This window comes from Aedes albopictus, chromosome 2 (genome assembly GCF_035046485.1).
Source record: "Aedes albopictus strain Foshan chromosome 2, AalbF5, whole genome shotgun sequence".
NCBI classification, from domain to species: domain Eukaryota; kingdom Metazoa; phylum Arthropoda; class Insecta; order Diptera; family Culicidae; genus Aedes; species Aedes albopictus.
Genome location: NC_085137.1, coordinates 236,249,882 through 236,274,840, shown reverse-complemented (window position 1 = coordinate 236,274,840; position 24,959 = coordinate 236,249,882). Strand labels below are relative to the sequence as shown.

General features: G+C 37.6%; 1 protein-coding gene across 3 annotated transcripts in view; it reads left to right on the top strand.

Moving 5' to 3' along the window:
- The first annotated feature begins 17,636 nt into the window (after window positions 1-17,636).
- The window catches only part of LOC109412019 (aquaporin AQPAe.a), a 364,435-nt gene continuing 357,112 nt past the window's right edge, over window positions 17,637-24,959 (top strand). Inside the window, exon 1 of one of the 3 annotated variants that reach the window (XM_029864833.2) lies at window positions 17,637-17,657. The gene's annotated coding sequence lies outside the window, so the exon portion shown is untranslated. Of the gene's footprint in view, window positions 17,658-17,685; window positions 18,011-18,283; window positions 18,307-24,959 lie in introns of those variants that run through there. The other 2 variants (XM_029864832.2, XM_029864834.2) reach the window with 2 other exon arrangements.

The following is a 24,959-nucleotide window of genomic DNA, read 5'->3' as shown; positions in this document are numbered from 1 at the left end:
GATCCTGATCTCAGCGACGTCCAGCTTAATCGTTTGACCCGATTCCAACTTGTACAGCGGCAGCTTCAGGATTTCTGGAGACGCTGGCGACGCGAATATTTGTCCCAGCTTCAGGCCCGATCAAAACATTGGCAATCAGCAGTTGATGTTCAGGTTGGAAGATTGGTTGTGGTAGTTGAGTCGAATCAGCCACCTACACAGTGGAAGATGGGCCGGATTCAGGAGTTGCACCCGGGCGAAGATGGAGTCACTCGAGTGGTTACAGTGCGAACATCTACTGGCAGTTTAAAACGACCGTTGGTCAAGCTCTGTTTGTTACCAATGCAGGATCAAGATAAATAAGGTTGATTTCGTAGATTCCGTCCAGTGCATCGAGAGGAGGTTTCTTTATTTTCATAAATTTCCCGGTAACTTCAGGGTGGGTGAGGATGTCTGCGAACAACATCATATATTGCTACGGATGCAGCCAACGGCTGGATATGCTCGCTACATTCAGGTACTCCACGGGCCGAATTGCGCTACTGTTGCTGTTGCGGTCGTTGTAGTGAACCGCTTCACATCTACGTGGACATCGGTACGGTCCACTACCACTAAGGAGTGGATGGTCATCGACGGTCAGCGAGAGCAGAGAGGATTTGAGTGGTTAGTTGATCCTCAGTACGTCGTCGTGATCAGTCGCAAGGGGCGAACCCTTGCTCGATTTAATTTGTTAGTTTTAAGAAATAAACAGTGTTAATGTTAATAAAGTTTATGTAGTGTTTTTGTGGAAAAATAAAGTGTTTTATGTAAACCTGGTGTTCTACGTTGCCTGCGATGGTCTGAAGATGACTAATTCTACGTGACGGATTCGGGAAATTCAAGGAATCAGGAAGGAAAGGACAACGAAAGTGGACGTTTGATGGATTAAGGAAAAGGAGGTACGTTCTGGTGAAGGTCAAGTGGAGGTCGAATACTATTTCGGTCGGATGCTCTCCGACAGATTGCAATAGGCCTTCTTTTCCTCTAAGCTTATCGAATCCCCTATCCTATGAATACCCTATTGATTTAGCAAACAATAGGGTATTGTACCATTTGGGCAGGTGTACCTATTTTGGGCACTTGTCGCTATAACTAAGTCAATTTCAAACCGATTGATTTGAATTTTTGTACAGAGTTAGATACTGTACGTGCCTAACTCTGGACAAAATTTCAAATCAATCGGTTTGAAATTGACTTAGTTATAGCGGCAAGTGCCCAAAATAGGTACACCTGCCCAAATGGTACTAGATCCTATACCATGAATCGGCGTGACCAAAATTTGACCATAATGTTAACATTGGCTAAGCAAAGAAGCTGTTATTACGCTCTAGAATTTGTAGTCTGAGCTTTTTCATAAAGAAATCACCAAATCAATTACAGCGGTTTCCGACGGAATTTCAATAGGGATCTCAGAAGAAATTCGAAGAGGCATTCCCGTAGAAATTTCAGGAGGAATCAACGACGGAATATCAGGAGGAATTCCGGATTGGATTTATGGAGGATTTCTCGAAAGAAGTCTAGGAGGAAATCTCGAAAGAAAATCTAGGAAGAATCCCCGAAGCAATTCCAAGAGAAATCCCCGAAAGAATTCCAGGAGAAATTCCCGAGGGAATTCTAGGAGGAATCTCGGAAGAAATTTCTGAAAAAAATCCAGGAGGAATCCTCGAAGGAAGTCCAGGGAAACCCCTGAAAGAAGTCCAGGAGGAATCCCCAAAGAAATCACAGGAGAAATCCTTGCAGGAATTACAGGGGAATGCTCGAAGAAATTCCGGTAGGAATATCCAAAGGATTTCCAGGCGGAAGCCTCGAAGGATTTTCAGCGGATCTTTCCGGGTAGGAGGAAGAATTTGCAGGTGGTATTCCCTAAAATTTCCCGGAGGAATTTCAGAAGAAAATACTTGAGGAATCATTGTAGAATCTCCATGAAAGATCCTTCAAGAATATCCTGGAGATATGCATGATTATAATCCTAAGGAAATTATTGAAGGAACTCCTACAAGTTTCTCTGAAGTTCTGCAGGAATTTTTGTATGAGCTTCTGTAGAAATCCCTGAAGTAACTGCTAGAGGCATCTACAATCTGAAAGGACCTCAGGAGCGACCCCTGGAAGAACTTCTGGAACAATCCCTAATCCCTAATCCCTGGAATCCCCTAATGATATCCTGAAGGAATCTCAGAAAGAACTCTTATATAGAAATCCCTGAATAAACTGCTGGGGGAATCACTGGATTCTCCTGGATGTACCCTTGGATCTTTCTATAAAATTCTCTGAGGGATCTTCTGTATCATTGAAGAAATTCAGGAGAAATCTCTGAAGAAACATCTGCAAGAATCTCTGAAACTCCTTGAGGAATCTCTGATAGAACTCCTGTAGGAATTTCTAAATGAACTTCAGAAGGAATCCCTGTAGGAACTCATAGACTAATTTCTAAATACCTCCTGCAGAAATTCCTGAAGAAACTTACGAAATTCTTGAAGGATCTCCAGGAGGCATTTTTGAATCCTTCTGAAAGAATATCTAAATGGGCTTTTGGAAGGATACCTCAGATTAGAGAACTTTCGAAGGGATTCCTAATGAACACCTGGAGGCATCTCTGAATACTCCTGAAGCTATTGGGGAGATATCTGATCGAACTCCTGGAGTGATTACCGAAGGAATTTCTGAAGCAATTCTTGAAAGAACTCCTGAAAGAATCTCTGAAAAATTTTCATGAGGCGTCCAGAAGGAATTTCAGGAGGGATTTTTGAACAAATTCCAGAAGGGATGGTAGAAAGAGTTCCTGTACGAGTTTCCGGAGTGATCCCTGAAGGATCTTCTTGAGCCATCCCTACAGAACGTCTGGAGAAATCCCTTGTTAGAATTCTAGAGGAATCCATGAAGGAACTCTCAAACTAACCTCTGAAAAACCTCCTATGGGAATCCCTGAAGGATCTTCTGGATGAACCTCTGATGTACGGCTAAAATATAAACAACTCATAAAAAAGTGATCATGTTCCATAACAAAATCAGAAATAACCAATAAAGAAGTAGGGGTGGGAGCAATAATAAACTAAAAGAAAATCAATAAACAAATAAAAAAGTCCATAAATAAATCTAAATTTCCCATAAGTAATTGATTTTTGAGCAAAAAAAATGTCGGAATTCCCACGAATAATTCAATAATTGCAATAAATAACTGCAATTTTTCCACCAAAAAAGTTTGAATTTTTTATAAATAAATCTGATTTTTCCATAAATAATTTAAAAAATCCCGATTGAAAAACATCAAAAAACAATTGAAAACTTAGCAATAAATACAAAACAATGAGCAAAGTAATAGTATCGGGCGAGCAATGCGTCGAAGTCGCATAGAGGGTCGAGAAGCTGAAGCGGCAGAAGGCCGCCGAAGTTTCCAAAATCCGACGCACAGTGGGATCATTCTAAAAAAAAGACGATTAAAACCTCTAAGAGGCGTTAGATGACATTTTAGCATATAGGTGTCTTTGGAAGATAGGTTCACAAAAATCTTCTCTATTTTTATGCATATTCACTGTATGGTAAAACTGTAGGGTAAACCCGAGCAAAAAAATATTTTTTCAAAATATTTTTTAGAGGGCAGATGTCTTCAGCAAAGTTGTAGAACAAGTTATTTCAAGTAACTTTGCTGAAGACACCATATAGCTTGAACTTCATTTTTTTGGGAGAAAATATGAAAGTTTAAAAAACAACCTCAAAATCAGTTTTTTGAACTTTTCCATGATTATATCGTAAAATTTCAACGTGATATGTTCTACAAGTTTGTAGGTAATACTGGAATACACTATCTTGCCGAAGACACCAACTCTGTAAAATTGAAAATTGCTCCAGGAAACCAATTTTTTTGATTTTTTTTCATTATTTTCACTATTGAATATTTTTTGAATAGGCACTTTTTGGCAGCCGTGCTATCAAAATTTTAATGCTTTATCATGTCCAGAATAGACCAAAAGTGACTTAACAATCGGGTCTGATAAGCAGGGATGGCATTCACCATTTGCAAAGAGTTACATTCACTTGCTACTATCTCAGTTCATAAGCATGCTATCAAAAAACAATGTATGGATGACTTTTACCTTGTAGTTTTATCTGAAAGTTTGCCGAATATCATAAGGGTCGCACACGCATGCTTAACTCGTGAGCGAGCTGTGAAAGCAACTCTCCACGCCGTGAATGTAATTTACAACTTTTGGAATGTGGTGAGATAGGTATAGTATCTACCCTAGGGAAGTTCAGATATCGAACATGTCAAAAATACAAAGCTCCCATATGTGCATTACAATCCTTGGTGCAAAACTAGAGTCCTGTCAAATTTTCAGCCATTTCGGTGGTGATTCAATGGTGGCCCAAAAGTAAAATAGGTTCATATGGGAATTACTATGAAGAATTTTCAAAAAAGGTTCTCCGCGCTGTAGAGCATTAACACATGAATGAAGTCATAGGGTCAAAGTCAATTTGAATTCTTCAAATCTTAATGATGAATGTTGCCGAAGACAGCAACTCGTTTCGACTCACGAGACAGAAGTTATTAATCAATATTTATCATGCATGCTTAAACAGATTGCCACAGCTCGATCGACACGTTTGACACGCAATCATAGTATGCGTGTTACCTTCTTGCACACCTTACAGGACATCGTGTGTGAAGATGCGCATGCGAGTGAGAATTTGTTCAATATCTTTTTTCCTGATTGTCGAAATAAGTTCCGGTCTTCGGCAACATTCATCATTGAGATCTGAAGAATTCAAAAAGACGTTGACCCTATGACTTCATCAATGTGTTAATGCTCTACAGCGCGGAGAACCTTTTTTGAAAATTCTCCATAGTAATTCTCATATAAACCTATTTTGCTCTTGGGCCACCATTAAAACACAACCGAAATGGCTGAAAATTTGACAGGGCTATAGTTTTGCACCAAGGATTGTAATGAACATATGGGAGCTTTCATTTTTTGACATGTTTAAAGTCTGAACTGCCCTAATCTACCCGTGTACAAAATTTCAAGTCAATCGGTTCTAAATTGACCGAGTTACAGTGGAAAACAGACGAAAATAACAGACGAAGAAAACCACCGCCCAAGTAGTGCGATACCCTAATACAAACTGAAAACTCACGAAAACTTTTCGACATTAATATTTGCTAATCAAAATAGTATTCTTGTAAAATAATATCCGACAAAAAATATCGCTTTTTAAATTTTTAGATGAGTTAAAAACTCACTATTGAATATTTTTTGAGTAGGCACTTTTTGGCAGCCGTGCTGTCAAATTTTCTATGGTTCATTATGTCCAGAATAGACCAAAATTGACTTAACAATTGGGTCTGATACGGCACATTGATATCTGAAGCTATTTTAATAGTAATTTTCAAATAAAATATTCACAAATCTCATACAACCTTTCGATATTATTTTTAGCTCATCCAAGTACAGGTATGTTCCGTTTTTGTCACTATCCGTTATTACCACTATCCGTTTTTGTCACTATCCGATTTCGTAAACATTTCATTCCGTTTTTATCAACACTAAAGTTTTTGTCAAATTTGTTTCCACGAACACGAGTTATTTATAGTTTAACACTTATCTTGAGGCAATGCGTCCATGAGTGAATTTGAAGCAACCACCAATAATGATATAGAAGACGTATACGCTACAGTAGCTTTCAACACATTTTAAATTCATGTTAATCTTAAATTAATCTCACGCATAACTTTACATCTTATTTGAACATGAGAAAAATTAAACCAATAATCCAATAGTAAAATTAAACCGAGCCTGAATTCTTTTCTTCATGTAGCTATTTCTTTCCGACGGGACTCAAATTTCTACCAGAGATTTCTCTTATCATCATTGATACCCTGTCCAAATTCTCCCGACCGAAACTGCTATATGCACTAGGCTAACTGGAGATTCCTATAGAATTTTATCCGGATTTTCGATTGCTCTGAAAATGCAATCTTGGTTTTCTTCAGTAATTCCTTCTAGCAATTCTACCTTGTATTCCTCCAGATTCATTAATGGGTTTCTTCTGATAAATCTTCAGGAAATGATTCAGAAGCTCCTTTAAGTGAATTAGGAGTTAAGTCTTTCAGAAATAAGTTTCTCTAAGAAAGAGGTTGTTGGGGAACGTTGTCTCTATTTCGACGAAACACATATTGATAGCAGTGTGTACTTCACATCAGGTTCAATGCTGTAATACAGTGCTTCCCAAACTGTGCGCCGCAGCGCCCTGGTGCGCCGCGAACCTTTCCCAGGTGCGCCGCAGGATTTTGGCTTTTGTGAAGAAACAAAAAAAAAAAATAAACTCTTTATTTGTATTGCGGAACATCTTTATTTTTTTTATTAGTAAAACTAGTGTCGCTCACTTTTTTTTTATTAATCTTTCCTGACTCTTCGATTGTTCCATAGGATTTCTGGTATCCTTTTTAAACATATCAATTGGAACCACATTTTAAAATTTCAAGTTTTTGGAATTGTTTTTGGAATTCTTAAGCTTCAGCTTAGCTTTTGATTTTACTATAACTTGTCCAAAGTTTTTAATTTCAAGAATAATATTTAACTGCCGCAACCTCGCTAAACTCGAATAAGTTTGTTATGCTCTGTTTCATCAATGGGGTTATATATGGCCAATCTAGCCCCAAGGGTTAAGTTGAAATTTATGAAAATAAGTTCAATCAATGCCCACCTGTCAGGTCTTTACAATCTCTTCATGTGTCCGAGTTTGCAGAAATTTTGCAAAATAAATAAAAGTGTTGCTTTGCTATTTCCGCAAAAAATTAAAGCTTGGTCAAGTTCTGTGTAGTCATTTTCATTCAATAAGGATTCTTTAATTATTGCAAACGCTTCAGAATTTTTGGCTGAATTGTTGAAATTTAGCAGCTTGTTTAACGTTTACATCTGAATTTCTTCTTATTTTTAAATTTCTATGATTAAATCAACATGATTTATGAAAACTTAAAAATATTTTAACTATCTTTGAGAAATTGATTTAAAAATAGTTAATTCTCCAAACATTGAATTCTGAAAACGTGATATTAGAGAAGTGTTTTAAAATATTGTCTTGTGAAAGTTGCCAAAAAAAAAAAAATGGTGATAAAAACTTTGGCGCGCCGCGACATTTTTGGAAATGTCAAAGTTTGGGATCCTCTGCCATAAGATTAACAAGTGGCATGGTACAAGGTAACCTAGAAAAATTCTGGAGGAACTTCTTGGGGAACCCAATATTCTTGAGAAGTTACAAGTGATTACTTAGAAAAAAATCCTGGAGATTTCCTAAAAGTATCCTAGACGAAACTTTTATAAGATTCTGTGAAGATGATAATCGTGGAGAAATGTCTTCCGGAAGGAAGTAAACATATCCTTCTTTGTTAGGATACCGAAGTTACGTTCCTGGAGATAATTCATTCCTTGAAGTATGCCATATTTCAAAACGTCGATCCGGGTACTGGATCTGTAATATGTGTCATTCTTGCGTTCAACGAAAATAAATTTTCAAAAATGTGGTCATAAATGTGGTGAAAACCACTTGTCGGCATCACAGTCATAAAATTGTAATTTGAATTGTACAACCATGATGTACTAAAAGATATCAGAAAACAATTAAATTTCATAGTTAACGGCATGTATTTGCTTTTGGAATGTGTTCTACAGTAAAACTTTCAATTCATATTAAAATGTTGCAAAATATTTTGTCAAAGAAAATTATTCCGTTTTTATCACTATTCCGTTTTTGTCAACTGAAAATCACGGACCGTGTTGATTAAAACGGAACATACCTGTAGTAATTCTGAATAAAAAAAAACAAGTTAAATAAATGTAGACTATTTCAACTGTCAGTGTCATTTATTTTGAACTACAAATTTTGAAAGAGGGAAAAGCCTCTTTGAGTGATTTCCTCATCTACAAAATCTTTCTCAAAAAGGCACAAAACCTTTTTATCTTTTCAAAAAATCAAGATAATATGTCTACGACGAAGGAATTTTGAAAATCTTGGACAGGAATCGACCTAACGGACGTAGTTCTTGAAAACTGGAAAAAATAAATTTTAAAGAGTATCAAACAGCATAACTAATTTCAATAAAATATCGGAGAAGAATTTTCATCATGACGTAAGATTTGCAACCTAGAATATCTCTAACAGATACTGGCGATTTCAATGTGATGTAACAATGTTTCACTCGTTTTTTTTTTTGTTTTTTTTTTATTTTCAACACAAAACTTGTAGAGGCATTCATTATATTTTCGCCTTTTTAGTTTTTTAACCAAAGTTATAATGTTAACATAGCAAATAAAAAAAATATCATTTCAATGCAATTATGTTTTAGTTGATTGAATAATGTATGTATTTTAACATAAACAAATGCATTGGGAATTACAATAAAAAATTAGATAAAAAACACAGTTTTTAATTGGTGTTAAAAACTCATCTAAAAGTTTAGAAAAGCTATATTTTTTGTCGTATATTCAATGTAAAGTCAACCACAGTGTTAGAAATGTAGACTATTTCAAAAAGAATACTATTTGGATTAACAAATATTAATGTCGAAAAGTTTTCGTGAGTTTTCAGTTTGTATTAATTGATTTGTATGAAATTTGTGAATATTTTCTTTGAAAAATGGCTATTAAAATAGCATCAGAAATCAAAGTGCCTTATCAGACCCGATTGTTGAGTCATTTTTGGTCTATTCTGGACATGATAAAGCATTAAAAATTTTGATAGCACGGCTGCCAAAAGTGCCTATTCAAAAACTATTCAATAGTGAAAATAGTCAAAAAATTTCAAAAAAATTGGTTTACTGGAGCAATTTTCAATTTTACAGAGTTGGTGTCTTCGGCAAGATAGTGTATTTCAGTAGTATCTACAAACTTGTAGAACATATCACGTTGAAATTTTACGGTGTAATCATGGAAAAGTTCAAAAAACTGATTTTGAGGTTGTTTTTTAAACTTTCATATTTTCTCCCAAAATATGAAGTCCAAACTATATGGTGTCTTCAGCAAAGATACTAGAAATTACTTGTTCTACAACTTTGCTGAAGACATCTACCCTCTAAAAATTATTTAAAAAACATATTTTTTTGCTTGGGTTCACCCTACAGTTTTACCATACAGTGAATATGCATAAAAATAGAGACGATATTTTTAAACACATCTTCCAAAGGCACCTATATGCTAAAATGTCATCTAACGGCTCTTAGAGGTTTTGATCGTCTTTTTCAGAATGATCCCACTGTGCGACGCGCCGTAACTGCGCCGATTCGGTTCTATCTATTCGGCAATCCACAGATCCAAGAATTTGCCCGGTATAATGCGAACAGAGATGTTATTCCTTTTAAAAATCCGACGAGCGTTAGCGAGTTCGCACAGCAAGCGAGTGTCTGTTAAATTGAACATATAGTTTCAGTCTTTCTATCATAGTTCTAGGATGTAGTATGTTCGAATTTTTTTGTTGGAGAAAATATAGTTTTTTTTTTTACAATTGTTTACATAGGTATGTACGCGGAAAAAACATAAAAAAATACGTCAAAATAACGCAGCAGAACCGGTAGTGCAGTCAAATGCTGATGACGGAGAGGGAGCAGAATAAACCACTTCAGTCACTCCTGCAACACCCAACACATCGCGAAGACATATCAAAGTCCAAATAGCTCAACTGTACCTGCCTTTGCGATTACCATTACTGGTATCATTATAATGATTATCCACATTATACAACAGAAAAGTGTTGAATAGTTTGCTATTAAGTGTCTTTTAAAAAATTGAGTTAATGGCAGTTTTCGATCTTTCTTCGGATGATCTTTTAGCTGAGTGAATAAAAATTGTATAGTTTGTTCAGTAAAATCTAAAAACAACACCAAGTCAGATTGTCCCATAATGAAAAGTAATCGCAAGTCAGTCCCATTATCAGCTTGTGTACCCTGCAGTACAAAACCGAACACTGTTTTATTTAGTTCTATAGTTTTCTCAGTAACGTTTTCACATTTGAAACAATTTGTGAAAGTTTCATGATGATCACAGAAGTTTTCAAATCATGACGATTTTTTTAAGTTTCACAAGGTTCCACATAGAAGTTGAATTTGAAAACTTCAGAGTCCATTTTCTCAATGCCTACTTTTTACATATGAGACTGACTTGCGATTCACGGCAGTATAGCATAACAAAATTTGAAAAAGTATGCCATTTTAACACGCTACCTTGCAGTGTAAACTAGCCTATTATGAATGGAAATTGCAAAAAAAGTTTAATTTAATTATTGTACATACATAGAATAGTTATTTATGCAACAAGTTACAAATTGATTATTATTCAGCAGGAGTCGTACATTTATTCAACGAGGAAGCTTGCCGAACTGGAAGTCTCTGAATCCAATTGTTTCATTTCTCCCTTCTCGAATTACTAACGATGTCCGGTAGAGCGTGCCACACCTTGGTGCAATCCAATCTTCGACGAAATTGTTAGCGATCATTAAACGGAATTTGGCATAAACCACGGGATCCTTCGGTGTTGCCTTTCTTCAATCTCCTTCACTTTTCTGTCTTCTTCCAGCTTCGGAAGCGAGGCGTTGAAAATGCTGAACTGTTCCATCATGTAAAGACCCTTCCGGAGATCGAGTAACTCCTGAAGGGACACCGGGCTACACGAATGATGCGCGATTATTCCGATGGTCACGTTTCCCGGTCCTGTCAGCTCGTATACGATCCAACTTAGATTCGACCTTACTGCTATCGGCTCCTCCAGTCGACCAATTCTCGATTCCAATGGTGCATATGGGTTCAACTCCTTCAGTTCGATCAGAATCTGTGGAGCTGTATGCTGAATGTCAGTGATAGGAAGGCCTTGGAGATGCGCGTATTGTCTCACCAATACCATGCTGAAGAGACTTACGCACTGCCGATCGTTCTCCATTCTGGAAACTCCGGCAACCCAAGTCACCGGCAGTGGCTGTGTCATGCCTCGAACTCCTAGTCGATTGGCTAGTGCATTTCGACCATTCGACCATTCAACCATTCGATGATCATTTGTCCAGAAAGATAATAGTGTTCACGGAATACTTCCCGCAGTGCAAAGTGACGCGCATTATCCGGAAAACTACGGTTGGATTTGCCTGCGCAGCGTGAACGTTGCAGATCAGTGCTGCGGCTGGCCTGCTCCTCTTACAGCCTTCGACATACGCGCCAACTTGTGACATAGTTGGGGGGGGTTGGCAAAGCTCTTCAAAATTGATCAAAATGCAACTTTTTTCGATTAAATGCGCTAGTTTCCACGTGAATATGCCTAATTTGGATAAAATGCATCGATTTTTTTTTTGCAGAAGTAAAATTTCCTTATAGTAAATCGTATGAAAAACTAAGAATGGCGGGCGGTAAAATATAGTTTTTCCGATCGATCTGAAATTTGCACAGTTGATATGGGACCAAAGTGGAATTCAAAAAGTATACAGGAGTTAGTTTTTCTATTTTTTGTATCTATATATATTTATTTTGTTCTTTTTGTCATGCAGGGTTTTGTTGTAACCTGTTGAACCCAGAGTTTGCCTCAAATCCTTCCCAACCAATCTGAATGGCAAAAGGTTATTGCAACCATAATAAATTGCAAATGCTCCATAGAAAATCAAAAAGCGCTCCAAAAAGAATGAACATATGTTCCATGAAAATGTGCAATGTCACCCATAAATAATTGAAAACGTTCCATACTTAATAAAAAATGTACCGGTAAAACATAAAATTTTCTCATTAAAAGAGAAATTTTGCACCAATAAATAATACTGAAATGCTCCATAATAAAATACAAATGCTCCATAAAAAAATAAAATTGTACCCATAGAAAATTGAATATTGCTCCATAGAAAAATTAAATTGCACCATAAAAAATTGAAATTGCGCCATAGAAAATAGACAAATGCTCCATAAGTATTATCAAACTGCACCACATAAAATACAATTTGCTCCATAAAAAATTGAAAATTCTCCATAACTTTAAACATTTGCACCACTAAAGCAGTGCAATGTAAAGCAATTCAGCCGTGTCGAATTAAATTATGAGAATATGCTATCTATGGACGATTTTCAATTTTTCATGGAGCAATTCGTGTTTTCTATGGTGCAGTTTGATAATACTTATGGAGAATTCATCTATTTTTATGGTGCAATTTCAATTTTTTATGGTGCAATTTAGTTTTTCTATGGAGCAATATTCAATTTTCTATGGGTACAATTTTATTTTTTTATGGAGCATTTGCATTTTTCTATGGAGCATTTGTATTTTATTATGGAGCATTTCAGTATTATTTATTGGTGCAAAATTTCACTTTTAATGAGAAAATTTTATGTTTTACCGGTACATTTTTTATTAAGTATGGAACGTTTTCAATTATTTATGGGTGACATTGCACATTTTCATGGAACATATGTTCATTCTTTATGGAGCGCTTTTTGATTTTCTATGGAGCGTTTCTATTTGTTTATGGGTGCAATAAATAGGCTGCCAATCTGAATTATATGGCAGAGTTTCAGGCAATTTGGCCGACAAAAACTCGCCATAACGATGAGAACAAACCTGCCGATAATACCCTAAGTCACCCTATATGATTTTATGTTGTAAATAAGTTGTTAAAAAGTCTTCAATCAAACCCACTCTCTTCGAAATATTTTAGATACTATCAACTGTGTAAACCAACCACAGTGGTCCTTTATCTACACAGAGTCGTGTGGTGTTTTTGAAACATCGATGGAAGCTTATGATAACATACTATACTAATAACGCTGTTCCGGAATTCATTTAAAGCCCCTTATTATGACTTCCTTGTTTACTTTGCTCTGGCAAAATATGATGATTTGGATAATGTTTTGTCCCGAGGATAAATATTTATGCCTGCGTCGATTAATTACATCTATTATATGTATATGCTAAAGTTCGCGGGTCAAGTTCGTAACACGGAAGAGCACTTTTCCTGTTTTCATGATACGTCTATCTGGTTCGTCATAGAGTGTGTTTCACGCTATCAACCAACGGACAATTGGCCAAAGTCACGCAAGTTTCAGCATATTTTCAATATTCTATACAACAGTTACGTCCAATGACAGCAGCTAGGAATAGCTTGCGGTTCTTTCTGTGGTCTAACTGGCAACGATGACAGGTTGGTCATTTCTTCGCTTTCTCTAAGCTTATCATCGGTATCATGACATGTTCGTGTAGGTAGTTGGTCACTCACGAACGATAGCCGCCGACCATGAATGGAAATGATGTTCGATTCAGTGTTCGTTGCTGTTCCGGGCTCTGACGCGAAAGTTTAACGAGTTACCACAATATAAACGATCCTCTTTGTAAAAGCAGAAGTTAGTTCTTAATTTAAATAAATGAAATCGAAAGAAGATGTCTCAGAACTTCAACCACTTCCATGGATATTGTGCATTTCACGAAATATTGAAATGATGTGACAACTGTTCAAAACTTTGAAAGTTGATCACCCACACTGCAAAAGCTACGTGGTGCAGGTCGACTCGCCATGTGATCGATATGATGACATCGATCATTGAAATTAGAGCCTTTTACAAGCGTTTTATTGAATTCATCAATCTCCCTTAGCAATCCAAGCACCGGCAATCATTCAACATTCAAGAGGCACACCTCAAAGCACTTGCAGCAACAACGATGACAACCGACCGACACCGTTGCCAGCCATCACCGGAGTGAAGTCAGGTGAGAGCATTTGCATTGTCGTCCGTCGTCGGCGGCGGGCGGTGTCGAGTCGCCACCAACGACGTCACTTCGCGTCAGGTATCGTGTGGGGTGGCAGTGGGCACCTCTGGCTCTGACTGACTGCAACAACCAGTCAACATCACGCATTCCTCGCGAAGTTTCGCTCACGCAAAGTTGGCTCGGGCCCGACACCTGGGGTGAGTGGCGAGTTGGATACCTATCAGCAACTTCCCAGCATCATCGTCATCAGCATCATCAACAGCAGTAGCAGTGAGAGAGCACAACTGTGGGATTACTATTTGGCGTGTTCAGTGGGTGAGCACTACGCGCACTGTGGGTGATTCTCATATAAACAGATCTACATAACTATTTCTATTGCTCAAACAATCTCAAAGTCTCAATTTGTTTTGCATCACAAACCATTTAGTTTAGTATAATCTACATTACTATTCAAGAACCAAGATCGACATAGGAGCACGGATAAAGAAGGCGAGGGCTGCTTTTGCGAGTTTAAGAAATGTGTGGAAAAACAATCAGATCAGTCGACGCATCAAAATCGGAATTTTTAACTCGAACGTGAAATCTGTGCTGCTATCCGCCAGTGAAACCTGGTGTGTATCAGTGGAGAACACTTAACGGCAAGTTCGTGCATGGTGGTCTCACAATTGGATCTCCAACGTGGAGCTCCATCGTTGATGTCATCAAAAGCCGATAGCGACAGAAATTTGGGAACGAAAGTGGAGGTGGGTCGGCCACACTCTACGCAGGGGTGGAAACGAAATCTGAAAACAAGCGTTAGACTGGAACCCAGCAGGACATCGTAGCAGAGGCAGACCCAGAGGCTCATGACGGCGCAGCCTCAATAACGAAATTAAGCAAGTCGACAGAAATTTGACCTGGCCACATGTCAAGGCGATGGCTGCCAATCGCCCAGGATGGAAATCCTTTAATTCGGCCCTCTGCATCACCGTGGGTGCCCAGGACTGAAAGTAAGTAAGATTGGGACGGACCATATAAGGTCAATTGCGCTGGTGCGTTTCCAAGGCGGTCGATGCTCCATAAGAAATTATCTACTAGCATCATATATATAAAAGCCCAGAGTTGTCTGTCCTTCCGTCACGCTCTGAAATGTCTCACAGAATAAAAGCTTCAATAACCATTGCACTGTAGCATTGTACCTGTGTTGAAATGGTGCATCATTGATTTGATGCATCGTTGCATTGTTGCATCATTGCATTGTTGCATTGCTGCATTGCTGAGTTGGAGTATCGTTGCATTAGTGCATCATTGGATTGATGCATCGTTGCATTGGCGCATCATTGCATTGGTGCAAGTTGCATAGGTGCATCGTTGCATTGTTGCATTGGTGCATCGCTGAATTAGTCCATCGTTGCATTGCAATGCACCATGGTGCATCGTTGCATTGGTGCGTTGTTGAATTTGTGCATCGTAGCGTTGGCACATCATTGCATTGGTGCACGTTGCATAGACGCATAGTTGCAGTGGTACATCGTTGCATTAGTGCATCGTTGCATTTGTGCGTCGTTGAATTGGTGCGTCGTTGCGTTAGTGCATCATTGCATTGGTGCTTCGCTGAATTGGTCCATTGTTGTATAGGTGCATCGCTGCATTCTTGCATTGGTGTATTGTATTTTTGCATCGATGCATTGTAGTATCGCTATATTGTTGTATCGTTTCATTGATGCATCGCTGCATTTTTGCATTGCTGCATCAATCCAGTAGAAAGATCTAGAAGTTCCATTACAAAGCGCAACATTTTTTTTTGTCTCAAGAGCAAACTTATGTGTCTCCGAAGGATTTTGGGCCGTTGAATCCGAATCCGGGCTCAGATTTGCTCCAACACTTCACAATTTTGAGCTATACCTCAATTTTTAGGGCAAAATATGCGATTTTGGGCTTTTTTGACTGCACGCCATTAAGCTTGGAAATATTTTTTTTAAGCAATCAAAAAGTTAATTGGTCAATAACATCTAAGTTAACGACTCATGCAAAATATTTCGTTTTACCAAATCAAATTTGATAGATTTAAGCATCCTTCGGAGACACATAAAGTTTGCTCTTGAGACAGACAAAAAGTTAATTTTTGTCACGCTGTGTTATTACATGAGCTAGAACCCTACAACAGTCATATATTACTCAAGGTTGGATACAAAATAGCATACCTTCCGGCGCTTTCCAAATGCTGAGTGAAATATTTCACATATGCATTGATACATAAGCCTTTAAGGAAGCTTCTAGAAATTTTCTTTCCAGGAGAATCTGGGATTTTCTTCATTGGATAAAGAAAATTACTTTTTTTAGGAACGTGGTTAGCCACGTTTGGTCTGCTAATTTCTAGAATATTCTTTCATTCAATGGACAAGACCCCTACAATAGTCATTTACAATCAAGAGGTGGATACATGTTAGTATACCTTCTGGCGCTTCGAATGAGCTCAATGCTGAGTGGAATGTTTCACATATTTATTGATACAATGGCTTTTGAGGAAACTTCTGAAAGATGTTATTCCAGAAGTTTCAAAAATCTCCTTAATGGATGGAATGTATGAAATAAATCCCGGAGTTGTCTGTATGTCCTCCCGTCTCGGTTAGCTAAATTTCACTGAAATATTCCACGTAACGTACAATGGTGGGGAGGGCATTGAATGATTTAGGGAAAGGAGAATAAGGAGAAGAAAAAGTAAAGAAAGAACAGGATGGGAGTTCGATTACAAAAACTGTTCCAGAACTTTCCACGAGTGTTCGAGATTTTTCTGTTTCGGCGTAATCGAAGAAACTCCATTTCTTCAAGAAGGTCAATGTAATATTCGAGAAGTAATTTCAATTATGAAAAAAAAACTTGAACTTTCCTGGGCAATGAGGAAAAAGCAGAAAATGATAAATAAATTTCTAGCACATTCTAGAACACTCTTCGAAGGAAATAATTTGCTTTCAATTATAAAATTGAAAGAATGTTTCCGGAACAAAGAAAAGAAGATATTCTAGGACAAATTTCGAACGAAATAAAAGGCGTGTAAATAAAATGTTCGTGAACTGTTTCTTTCAAATTAAAAACAATTGTTGAAACTTTCCTGGGAGCAAAAATTAGATCTTAGGTAAATTCCAGTGAGAACCAGAAGATGAATTCGAAGGTTTATAAACATTCTCGATCATTCTTCGTAGGAATCACGTTCAAGTGTTTTCCACGAATAATAGTATATTTTTAAGTTTTCTGTTTAGATTGGGAGAAACTTCTGGAATGTATATTCTGAACAGAGTTGTAGATTAGCAAAAAACTTAAAGCAGACGTTTCTAAGCTATTATGTCAATTCTATGCTGCTGTTTGCAGTTGAAGAAGACCTAAGAGCAGTTCAACGTCCAGTGGTACTGAAAGCGATTGGTTCAGAATCCAGGACCTTGTCCAGTGAAGAAGGATGCTATTGTTTCATGTGGCGTAGATCCATCCAAGCGAATTGAAGCCTACGCCCAACAAGTATCAGGTAAGTACTGAAATTGATTGCTCATTTTTACAAAGTACATTATTTGGGCGAGTTCAGTTTCGTGGTCTTTATCCACCTCCATATCTCATAGTGGAGTGCGAGTCGGATATCAGCAACTTCCCAGCATCATTCAGCGGCATCATCATCATCATCATCATTAGCAACTACTCAATCATTGAGAGACCAAATTCGCCAATCACTAGGTTTACTATCCACTTCGGTTTGGCCTGTTCGGTGAGTGCGAGCGGATAGTGTTGTGGCCGGGCAGCAAAAAAAAAGCGCCGCATGTTTGGGCGCGCGAAGTAACTCTTCAACCGCTTAGTAAGCTAGAGGTGCCTCGTGTGAGGTGAGATTTGTGCGCGCGCGAGAGACTCTCCTCGGAGGAGGAATATAGTTGTTGCGAGCTAAGCTACACACAACCCCTTCAGGTATATTTGGTTTTGTACGTTACAGATGGTTGTCATTTAAACGTTGGTTGTTGCAGGGACTGTATAGTCGCGATTTGTGTCCGTTCTGGATTTTATGAATTCTACGCGAGTCCGGTCGTATATTTAGAACTTCGGTCGTTCAGTTTTGTTTTGGCTGCGGCGAAAAGTTTTTTGGCGACACTAATTACACCGCGGATTTGGTTGTAAATTTCGTGTGTGGAAAGTGGTTGCGATTCTCGGTCGGTTGTCTTTCAAGTGTTACGGACAATTTCCATTCGAGGTCCCCGTCCTCGGTACCGGTTCATGTGATTTCGAATTGCTCGTGGCATCCCGCACCAGCAGCGCTTGAGAAGGTGATTGTGCAATGTTGATTTTCTGAATCTTAGCAGCTTTATGGGTATAAATCATGCGGACATAGTCACGTCGAGTGCGATATCATCTCTGGTTTGTTGGGACACTCCGTAATGGACGATAAACGAAGACGTGAGATTCTAAATGTGTCAAGCTCTGGAACGAAAGTGAAATGATAAGGATTTTCAAGAAATAGTCGTTACGTTGTGTGGAGGTGGTGGGCTTTGGACTGTCCCTTATCTTTCGTTAGTTTGTGGTGCCGAAAGGAAGTGGCGCGCAGGAGCTCCAGTGACGGTCGGTTAGTGTTCAAACGATTTGTTCCGGTTGTTTGTTGGCGGTGAAGCCCACGAAGAGCAACCATTGGAGGTTGTAATGGTTTTTTCGGTGTCTCCGAGTGGTGATCAATTATCGTTGGATGACATTTCGTTGTTTTATTCTGTTTGATGTGTTATTCTTACATCATTGGCAAGTGACGCCGAAGGAACATGAACCATCCATTCGAAGATATGAAACCGTGTATCGGCTGGTGCTAGCAGTGCTAATGTAACGCAGAAGTTTTTTTTATTCTCTTCGTCATTCGTCAACGCGCGCAAAACAAGACACCACGTGACTGGTTCTGAAACTGAAGGGAGTTGTTGTGAATTAGTCTAAGGAAACTGGCTGGTGATTGATTGAAAATAGAAAGCCAAGTAGACTGACTGAGTGATCGTTTTGTCGGGTTTATTATGATGTGGAAAGCTTTGCATTGGTGGCGTAAAAAGGGGATATAATAATAAAATGTTTACAATCTTTTGATATCTCTCTCGGTTTGTTTTGAAACTGATCTATTTTTATTTTTGAAAATAATACGTGTGGTCTGTGCGTGATTAAGCAGTTGAAATATATTGGATGACATTCTGCCGTGATCGGGGGATTAATTTAGTGGTTTAATTTTATAACTGTGTTGTTTACCTAATGACTTTGATAGCATTCCAACAATGATGAATTATTTTAATGCGATCAAGATCAGAAAGTCATGCTACATTTATACCTTCTAGTATCATATATAAATATGTTCGAATTTATAAACTCAATATATTATGAATAAAGAGTTGCAATTGCCAACTTTATGGTTGTTTCAAAGTACTGACTGAAAGTTTTATGAATCATGTTTTTCAATGTTATGTATGATTTCGTTCATTTTGGATAATAAAAAATACACTGTGGGTAATATTGATCGCGAATCTATAAGGATAAGAAGAAGTGTGGTACTCAGGAATTCTAGAATGGCTGTGATTATGTTGATTTGTCTTCAACAAATTAAAAAGGTTTTATTGGCCCCGTAAACATTCGGGCATCTGGGCCTGTCAAATAAAGAGAAATAAAGAGAAAAAATCGCCAATCTATGTAAATTTGTATATAATTTAAATTTTCCAAAAGCCTAACCTTTTAACTTTTTTTTAATTGCCAAGTGGCCTAGGAAGGCCAAATGCTTCTATTTTTTAGAATTTTCATTATTCATCGATTTTTAAAATAAGCAAAAACAAGCAAACAATACGCCCAAGTGCTTCTAACTATTTTTTAGAATTTTTATTATTCATCGAATAATAAAAAAAATATAATAAGCAAAAACAAACAATTTTTGGGGTTTTTGATACCATGAACAAATTCTATGACTAATTCCTGGATGGTATCTAGGGTTCTTGTGGAAATTATTGTTGGAATATGTCGTGCAATTACAGCCACTAGCGTATGCTGTATTTTCTTCCCTCACTCATTATCCTTAATATTGATTGATTGATTTGTCTTTCAGCCCTTGACTGGTTCGTCTCTAATTATCCTTAATAAACACGCCTACGCTAGTGATTATAGCTGAGATTTCTTCTGAAATTCCTGCTGTAAATCCTCCAGGGATTTCTACAATAATTATTTCTTTAGAAGTTGTCACTGGTAATCAAACAATTTATGCTGGGAATCTGCCAGGAATTCTTGGAGGACTCCTAAGAGCATTTACTGAAAAAAGCCTAGCTAGCTGCTTGAGAAATCGCAGCAAAAACTCCTGATGAAATCCTAGTATGTACATATGTGCTGATAGCTCAAGAAAAAATTCTAAAGAAATCCTTGAACAAATCTCTTGAGAAGTCGCAAGAAGAATTTCTAGAAGAATCCTTGGATGAAAGTTTTGTATATGAATCTTAATAGGTGCCTTTGAACATGCAGAAGTCGATCAGCACATAAAGTAACAAACATCAAACATCGAAGGAAACCTAATTTTAAGATTAATCTATAGAGTTCTCTAGAAATTCCTCCAGAAATGTCTCCTGGGGTACCTTCAGAGAGTCCACAGGAATTCCTTCTATGGTTAGTCCTGGGATTTCTCTAAGGATCTCTTGCGCCAGGGATTTTTCTTAAATTCTCACAATAATTCTTCCATTGATTTCTTCAAGGATATTTTCAGATATCCTCCAGGAATGCCTGCTAGGATTCCATCAAAAATTATTTTCTGCACTGGGGTTTCTTCATTGATTCCTCCAAAAAATCCTACTATGGTTCCTTCAGAGATTTTTCCAAGGATTCCTTCAAATTTTCTGTTTTTGCATGCTGAACCATCCAGCAATTTTGACAGTTGATCAGCAACGTTGTATTGAAATTCAGCAAAAATGTTGCTGAAATTCAGGAATTTCTTTTGCTGTTTTTTTTTGTGCTGGAAGCATTTCTAAAATTGTGGTGTGCTGAAATGTGGTACATATTTTTATAGTGACTTCTTTTAAGATTATTTTAAGAACGGCTGAAGCTCTCTTTAATAAAGCCAAATCAATCAATTAATATTTTAAAAACTGCTGTGATTTCTCCAAGATTGGTATTGGGATTATCTAGTCATTTGTGGTCAGAATGCTCATTCAGGAACTACTATCAAAACTACTATCCAACCATTCTTGCTGGAATTTTTCAAGCATTTCCAGATGATATTTCCGCATTCAAGGCTTTTATGAGTCATCCAAGAATTTCTGTAATAATATTCAGTAATGCCCAGCATGAATTGATAGAGGAATCCCAGCAAAAGCTCTTGGAGTATTCTCACCACGAATTTCCGGAGAAATCCCAGCAACATTCCAGGAACAAATTCAACAGGAATTCCGAAGAGAAATAAAATACAAAGAAGAATTCCTAAAAGAATTCTGAAGGATTCTTTGGAAAAATCTCTGGTTGAATTTCTTGAGGAATGCAGCGAAAAGTTACAGCTGGTGAAACCTATCATCCTAATTGGAGGAATCTCAGCAAGAATTTCAAGAGATAATCCTAGAGGATTTTCAATTCCTGGAGGTGTGAAGAATTGCTTAACTATATCACACAATTCACAATTCACAAATTAAAAAATCCACAAATAAGAGGAATCCTTTGTAAAATCCCTGTGGAAATCACAAAAAATTCACAGAGGATACCCAAAAGGAATTTCTGAAGGAACTCTTGGAGAAACCCACGGAGGCCAAGAAGAATTCTTGGGGAATCCATTGATTTTTTTTTTTGGAGAAATTGTCTTTGAATTCCTCCACAGATGCCTGATGGAATTTCTCTATAAGCTCTTGCTGAGATTACTCCAGAGCAGAAGTATATACAGATTTATTTGTATTATATAGATTTTTGAGCATCTGTACAGATTTCGTTTTATATGAAACTAGCTGTCCCCGGCTAACTTTGTCTTGCCTAATGCGTTTTGCCTTTCTCGTGCACTCCAAAAACGAAAATTGGATAGAGCCCCCGGAGAGGTCAAGCCTTATATACCAATCGACTCAGCTCGACGAGTTGAGTTGATGTCTGTGTATGTATGTGTATGAGTGTATGTGTACAAAAAGGTCACCTCATTTTTAGATAGTAAATATGAACCGATTTCAACGACCGATGGTTCATTCGACGGGGTATATTGTCCCATTGTTTCCTATTGAAAATGATTCAGATCGGTCAAGCTGATCCGGAGTTATGGCCATTTAGGTGTTCCGGACCGGTACCCCATGAAGGGGCCAGACATGAAAATGCAACAAACCAATGCATGCGACCCATCAAACCACGGCATTTTCGATTATCTGATGAACGGTAAGCAGGAAAATAATCGCCGACTATATCTGAACCGGTAGTGTTCCGGAACCGGTTCCGGGTGTCCCGCCGGAAGTGGCCAAACATAAAAGTGAACCAAACCCATGCATGCGACACATCAAATCGCCACTTTTTCTATGATCTGATAAACGGTAAACAGGAAAATAGTCTCACTGAACCGGTTTAGCATTTCGGAACCGGTTCCGGGTATCCCGCCGGAAGTGGCCAAACATAAAAGTGAACCAAACCCATGCATGCGACACATCAAATCGCCGCTTTTTCTATGATCTGATGAACGGCCACTTGTCTCGCGGAAAGTGGCCGAATGTAAAGAAGCTAATGTTTTGTGGCTTCTCAGTCTTGACAAAATCAAAACACTGTTATGTTATTTTGTCCGACGTTTCGGTCCGTTTGGGACCTTCTTCAGGGACTCTGGAAATATTTATTTGTTGGTTCGAATTTTTATAATTTCTTTTGAAACATCAAAAAATTTTTGAAAAAAAAAATGATTTTTACCGAGTTTTTTTTTCCGATAGGGCATCCGATTTGGCTGCGATTGTGCGGGAGTAAGTGCAAATCGCGTGGGAGGATATTGACATTTCAAGCACAAATCTTGTCGTTAACAGAAACTCGATCCATGCGACAGTTACAGGTTCGGCCGAACCACAGTGGACGAGAACACTGTAGCTATTGGTAAAAATCATTTTTTTCAAAATTTTTTTAATGTTTTAAAAGAAATTATAAAATTTTGAACCAACAAATAAATATTTCCAGAGTCCCTGAAGAAGGTCCCAAACGGACCGAAACGTCGGACGTCGGAAATAACATAACAGTGTTTTGATTTTGTCAAGACTGAGAAGCCACAAAACATTAGTTTCCAAATACAGTCGAACACACCGAAGAATGTAAAGAAGAACCAAACCAATATTAGTGACACATCATTTTGGGTGTCCTGATGAACGGTAAAACTAGTAGTGTCTCGGGATCGGTTCCGGATGTTCCACCGGAAGTGGTCAAATATAGAAGGAAACCGAACCCAATGCATGCAACACATCAAATTGCGGCTTTTTCGATAACCTGATGAGGGGCCGTCCATATACCACGTGGACAGAAAATTCATGCTTTTTGAACCCCTCCCCCCTCCTCGTGGACAATCGTGGACTTTTCATTGACCCCTACCCCCCTTCCCCAATGTCCACGTGGACATCCGAAAAAAAATCTGCTTTTTCTAAAATTAATGGGAAAAAAGTTTGAAAATATTTTCTTGTAATAATGTTTTTTTCGTAAACTCTGTCTTAAATATAAATAACTTTATGCAATTCAGTATCATAATTTACATTTTATATAACTCATTTTGGTATCATAATGACCAATTTTTCCTTACTGGCTCATTATGCAACTGAAATGAGTTGCATAATGAAAAATAGTTGTATAATGTTCATAATGCAACTCATTTGAGTTGCATTATGAACATTATGCAACTCAAATGGATTGCATTATGAAAAAAATCATTGCATAAAATTTTGTATGGAACTCGTTGCAAAACTCGATTTTTTCAGCACTCTTCGTATTTATCCAACTCGGCAAGCCTCGTTGGATAAATGTACGACTCGTGCTAAAAAAATCAACTTTTTGCAACTCGTTACATAAATAACTATTGTGAATTACAAATATTCTGTAGCTTCATATAGAATACAAAAAAGTTATAATTTATTATTTTTCTGACACAAACAAAATGCAGGAGGGATGACTTTTTCAAGTGACTTCTTTTTAAAGTCTTTCTCATAGAGGCACAAAATAGGCACTTAGAAATTTTCTACATTGTTTTTATTTGAGCTTAATGTTTGTAGGAGTGTGAGTTCGATTGCCACTACACTTGGAGAAATATTTTCGGCAATCGGCAAATTTTTCACTGGGTGTTTCGTGTGGTGTCCATCGCCTAATGTTAGGGATTGTTCAGTCTGTGCGACCTCTGGTTGAAGATGGTGTTTTCAAGAATGTTTGTTCAATCTATGATTGTCTGATTGTATTGTTGAGATAAAATATTTTTTTCTCAGACTTTTGTTGAGATAAGATTATATTTCTTAGATCCTTACAAAAACAAGAATTACAGTAACTTTACGAAACTAAATTATATTGTTGAGATGTAGATTTCAATATCATATAGATATATCTTAAATTTTAAAGGAAGCTACAAAAAGTGTTTGAGATAAGCCTACGTGTATATTGGAACTTCAAAGTAGTTTCAAAAATTTGAAATGAAACTTCGAGAAATCCATACAGAACTTCAATGAACATTTTCTGACTGGAACACCAAGATTTGCATGGTCTACAGTCCATTTTAAATCTCCTGAATATTCCTCGATTAAGAAAACTAAGTAATTAGAAATTCTGATAATGTAAAACATACTAGTTGGTGAATCAATTACATGATTTTTTTTTCCTTGGAAAAGTCACTTTCGACTATGTATAATAAAATAAAATGTATGAAAGAACTGTTATTGAAGGGAATCTCATCAATGATGCGACATAATTTAGTTCTTTTGTAAATCCTTGTTGACAAAAGACAGTGTTGTCCACGTGGACATTTGACGAACCCCCACCCCCCTCTCCGTGGACAGGCATGGACTTTTCTCGGACCCCCTCCCCCCTCTAAGCTGTCCACGTGGTATATGGACGGCCCCTGAACAGTTTTCAAGAAAAAATCGCCTTAGATTACGTTAGAGACCACCGGTAGTGCTCCACAACTGGTTCTGGGTGTTCCGTCGGAATTGGTCAAATGGGTTTTGGGGTGTCCCACCGAATGTGGACCAATATAAAAGTAAACCAAACTCATGCTTGCGGTACATCAAATCGCTTTTTTGTCAGTAACCTAATGAA